Source organism: Macaca nemestrina, chromosome 4 (genome assembly GCF_043159975.1).
Source record: "Macaca nemestrina isolate mMacNem1 chromosome 4, mMacNem.hap1, whole genome shotgun sequence".
Lineage (NCBI taxonomy): Eukaryota > Metazoa > Chordata > Mammalia > Primates > Cercopithecidae > Macaca > Macaca nemestrina.
Window position 1 is genome coordinate 188,471,091 of NC_092128.1, and position 5,548 is coordinate 188,476,638.

Consider the following 5,548-nt stretch of genomic DNA (forward strand, 5'->3'; position numbering starts at 1 on the left):
AAAAGCCTCTAAAAGTGGAGTGGACTGCGTCTCTCCTGTCAAGTGCTGCTGGTAAGAACCAGTCTCAGGGCCACACAGGTCCAAGGCTTTCTGGATGGCAGTCACATCCCTGCCAGACTCCCCACGGGGTGCAGGAGGAGCTGGTCATGGTCTCCACCCCATTCCAGGTGCTTTCATCGCCCTACAGCAAGGACCGCAGGCTCCACCCCATTCCAGGTGCTTTCACCACCCTGTAGCTGGGACCGCAGGCTCCACCCCATTCCAGGTGCTTTCACCGCCCTACAGCAAGGACCGCAGGCTCCACCCCATTCCAGGTGCTTTCACCACCCTGTAGCTGGGACCGCAGGCTCCACCCCATTCCAGGTGTTTTTGCCACCCTGCAGCTGGGACCACAGGCTCCACCCCATTCCAGGTGCTTTCACCGCCCTACAGCAAGGACCGCAGGCTCCACCCCATTCCAGGTGCTTTCGCCACCCTGCAGCTGGGACCACAGGCTCCACCCCATTCCAGGTGCTTTCACCGCCCTACAGCAAGGACCGCAGGCTCCACCCCATTCCAGGTGCTTTCACCACCCTGCAGCTGGGACCGCAGGCTCCACCCCATTCCAGGTGCTTTCACCGCCCTACAGCAAGGACCGCAGGCTCCACCCCATTCCAGGTGCTTTCACCACCCTGTAGCTGGGACCGCAGGCTCCACCCCATTCCAGGTGCTTTTGCCACCCTGCAGCTGGGACCACAGGCTCCACCCCATTCCAGGTGCTTTTGCCACCCTGCAGCTGTGACTGCAGGAGAAGGGCAGGATGCCACCCTGGGAGTACACATCTGGCAGGGGACAAATCCCAAATGGCAAGGACAGGGCAGGAGGCCCGGCAGCACTGGGAGGGTGGGGACGAGCAAGTAGGAGGTGACGCCGCGGTCCCAGGAGAATCTCTGTGGGAGACAGGCCCATGCGCCACGCCATTCAGTGAGTGCGAAGCCAGGTGTGAACTGTAGCAGACTTGTGAAGGGAAGGCAGTGACGAATTCTCACCTCCCTCGTCAGATGCCTGCTTGGATTTGAACGTGGGCTCAGAGAAGGCCTTGGGTGAGGAGGGTCAACGTGAGGTGGGCGTTGGACCTGCACTGTCTGGCACAGCAAAGCCACTGACCGGGTCTCTGGTGCTATCACTGGTGGCCTGCACCCAGACGGATTTCAGAATTGCTGTGGGCCAGCGGCCACTAGCACCCGTGCCTCTCTTTGGAGTAGGGAGTGCTATTTGTAGCTATTATGTCCCGTTGTAGACTAAGGGGATCCACACCTGTGAAGCCTCAGCCTCACCTGGACCCCATATGGATGATGAGATCATGTACTTGGAGCGATATTCTGGGATGTGTCACTGGGGCTTTGAGCAAGGTGAGTGCACCCTACATGCCAGCACGTGATTCACTGTGGCCAGTATGTTCCCCAGAGACAGCTGCCACAGCCCTCATCCCATAAAGGGGCCCCGAGTCCAGTGCGCCCCACGGCCGGGCTGATGGGCAGCACACAGCAGAGCCGCCTGTCCTTGGGAACTGGCTTATGGCCACCCCTTCCTGCTGTCTAGAAGCTCCTGCCACACAGGAAGTCCATCTACCCGAGAACCCGTGCTGGGTGGAGCCCAGGCTCATGGAGAGGCCTGGGGGGTGGGCTTCCATGTGGGGAGAGGGAGCCCAGGGTGGGGGGTACATCAGACAAGCAAGTGAGAAGGAGGCCGCCTTGGAAGAGGACCGTCTGCCCAGCCCAGCCTTTTTTTTTTTTTTTTTTTTTTGAGACGGAGTCTCGCTCTGTCGCCCAGGCTGGAGTGCAGTGGCCGGATCTCAGCTCACTGCAAGCTCCGCCTCCCGGGTTCATGCCATTCTCCTGCCTCAGCCTCCCGAGTAGCCAGGACTACATGCGCCCGCCACTGCGCCCAGCTAATTTTTTGTATTTTTAGTAGAGACGGGGTTTCCCCGTGGTCTTGATCTCCTGACCTCGTGATTCGCCCGCCTCGGCCTCCCAAAGTGCTGGGATTACAGGTGTGAGCCACTGCACCTGGCCCAGCCCAGCCTTTTTAACTGAGCAAGTCCCTCAGCTGCTTTAGGGGTCAACGTTATGTGGTTAGGGACAGCAGGAGCCCCTGGGAAGGACCGTTACCTTGTACAGAGCAAGCAGGAGGGGCCCTGAGGACCTCCTGGGTACTCCCCACAGACGTGAGGTTACCAAGGCTTCTGACTCTGCACGGTCTTTGGTAAACCCCTGGTATTTTTCTGGAGAGTATGGTGGGCGCGGCTCTGGGGAGGGAGTCTTGGCCCTCAGAGAAGGTACCTGGTAACAAGGGCAGGTGCCTCCTTTCCAAAACCAAAACTGCGTGAGTCTCCTTACCCTGCAGTGGGGAAACTCTGTGTGACTCACTGCAAGCAGGGGTGGTGTGCACCAGTTCCACTGACAACAATAGGGTCTAAGGATCCCTTTATCTTAACTCACACCACCAAACTTGGAAAGGTAAGACCAGGCTGTGAAAATTAGAGATAAAGAAGTTTTTAAATGGAAGTGGTAGAGAATTCGCACAAACTTCTCCCCACTGTAAGGTTTGTCATATCTTGATACACATTTCAGTTTTCAAAGTAAATAGACTAATGTTCAAAAACTGTGTTCCTTCTCTCCATTGAAAATAGACTGTGGCGATTATTTCTGTCACCAATTTGACTTGACAGCACTTGGGAAACCAGCTGGATGCCTTTTGCAGGGACAGTTACTCAGATTTTTTAAACTGACTTTTTCTTTTCCTTTTTTTTTAAAAAAAATGGTATAATACGAATACATGTGCATGACAAAATTTAAACATAAGGGAAGTAAAATTTGAGATACAAGTTTGTTTCCCCATCCCTACAAACTCTGGTTCCATTCCCCACTGGAACCTTGCAGAACATGTATGTGCAGAACCAAATGGCATGTGTGTGTGTGTGTGTGTGTGCACGTGCATGCCTGTGTGCACACCTGTGCACATGTATACTTTTAACACATCAATGAGATTACACTATGCAATACTGCTCTGCATCTTGGCATATTGAATAAATAATACATTGAAGAGATCTTTTCAAATTAATACAGACTCAACTCATTCTTTGGTATCCTAATTTTTGTTGTTATTGTCTTGTCAGTGAAATAGATATACACAACTTCTTGTGGACTCACAGTTCCATTAGTGTTTGCTTTCTGTGTTTGGAGGCCATGTTCTTAGGTGCATATGGATTCATCACAGTCATTCCTCATGTCCACAGTTTTTGTCCATCACAGTTTTTGTCCTGCTGGTGAGTCATTCCTCTTAACATCTTTTTTTTTTTTTTTTTTTTTTAAGAAAAATGAATGAGTTTTTTTTTTTTTTTCCCTCTTAACATCTTTAACGTTCACGATGCTTTTTGCTTTTAAGTCTATTTCATGGGACAGTCATAGCAATTCAGCACCTTTCTAATGGGTAATATTGGTTTAATATATATTTTCTTTCACTTTATTTTAAATCTTCCTGTGTCCTATGTCAGCATGTCTCTTCTGAAAAACACATATTTATAAAATATTAAAGGTACATACATACAATGTAGAAAGTGCAATCAACACAGGAGAAATAAAGAATTCTAATCACCCCAAGCTTCCCTCCCCATGCAATAAATAGTAACAGTTTCTTGCAGATCCCTCTAGAAAACTCTGTCAACAAAAACATAATGTAATTTTAGGTGCTATGAAGCAATGGTCCCCAACCTTTTTGGCACCAGGAACCAGTCTCATGGAAGACAATTTTTCCACAGATGAGGGGTGGCACGGGGCTATGGTTTCAGGATTTCAGGACAAAACTGTTCCATCTCAGATCATCAGGCTATTAGATTCTCATAAGGAGAATCAAACTGCTTCTCACGGTTTCCCCTATTGCTGTTTAGGTGTTGGTTTCAGTGCTGTTTAACAGCTACTCATTCTTCTCTCCAGGTGCTTTTATAATCTCTTTGTCTTTGAGAATCTCCAGTACAACAGATGTATCCAGATGTGGCTTTCTTCAAACACACTGCTTAGATTCTCTGAAGCTTCAGAGTCTGAGGAATGGTACCTTTCCATTCACATCTCTTGCCTATTACCTTGACCCATTTAATACACTTCCCCCCCCCCCCAGAGCCCCAGTTAGGCCATGTGGGGCCATTTTACTCCATCACAATGCCAACCACTAAAGAAAACTTGTTTTTCACCCTTTGTCTGTGTTGCATTCTGGGTGACTTCTTCAAATATATCTTCCAGTTCACTAATTTTATATGTATTTGCATCTAATTTGCTGCTTAGCCTATTCATTGTTTTCAAATTCATTTATTCTTTTTTATTCCTAAGATGTTTCTCATATCTGCCTCCTCAATCCTGACGGTGTGGCAGGGTGCAGTGGCTCACACCTTTAATTCCAGCACTTTGGGAGGCTGTGGCGGGTGGATCACCTGAGGTCAGGAGTTTGAGACCCGCCTGGCCAACATGATGAAACCCCGTCTCTGCTAAAAATACAAACATTAGGTAGGCGTGGTGGCACGTGCCTGTTCCCAGCTACAAAGGAGGCTGCAGGAGGCTGAGGCAGGAGAATCGCTTGAACCCGGGAGGTGGAGGTTGCAGTGAGCCCCGATCGCGCCACTGCATTCCAGGCTGGCCACAGAGTGAGACTCCATCTAAAAACAAACAATTCTGATGGTGTCTGGTCCACCTATTTGTAACACCACGTTTAGTTCTTTAATGGGTCACGATACTCCCAGGCCCAGGCTGGGCCGCTGTCTTCCTCGTCTCCCCTTGAGGCCGGGGACGTGTGGGAGCGGGGCCTTCGCACGGAGTTCTCCAGCGGACTTCTTCCTTTCTCGCCTTTTCTTTCTTTATTTTTAATTTTCCCGCTCCACCCAGACCCCTCCGGCGCGCGGGGAAGGTCCCCAGGTTGCGGGTCCCGCGCGGGCCGGGCCGCCTTCTAAGGCGGGACAGCCGCGTGTCGGTCATGGTGCCGCGCGTTCTCTGGGCACCGACGAGTCTTCAGGTCCAATCTGCCCCGTGGGAAGCGCAGACACCGGTCTTCTCGAAAAAGTCCTCGTTCCGCTTCCCGCACTGGTAGGAAAGCGGGGGAGACAGAAGGGGGCCCAGCGTCCTGGACCAGGCGGAACCACGGGGGCCGCTCCGGGTCCGGGTGCGACCCCGCGTCGGGGAAGGAGGCCCGAGGGCGCGGCCGAGCCCAGACCCCGCAGAGCGCGCGGCCGCCCGTTCCCGGGTTTCCCTCCCTCTCGGCCCCGGCCGCCTCTGAGGTTCCGGGCCAAGCCCGGTGCCCGCGGCCCGCAGCAGCCCTCGCTCTGGAGCCGGCGGGGAGGGCGGGGACGCAGCTGCCGAGAGCTCCGTGCCCGCCCCGGGAGCGCGAGGGGCGCAGGGACCGCGGGGAGGACTCCGGTCGGCAGCGGCGGCAGCCAGCGGACCTAGGACGGAAAAGGGCCCAGGGAGGGGCGCGGGGCGGGGCCAGGAGGGGGCGGGGCGGAGACACGAGAGGGCGGGGCTGG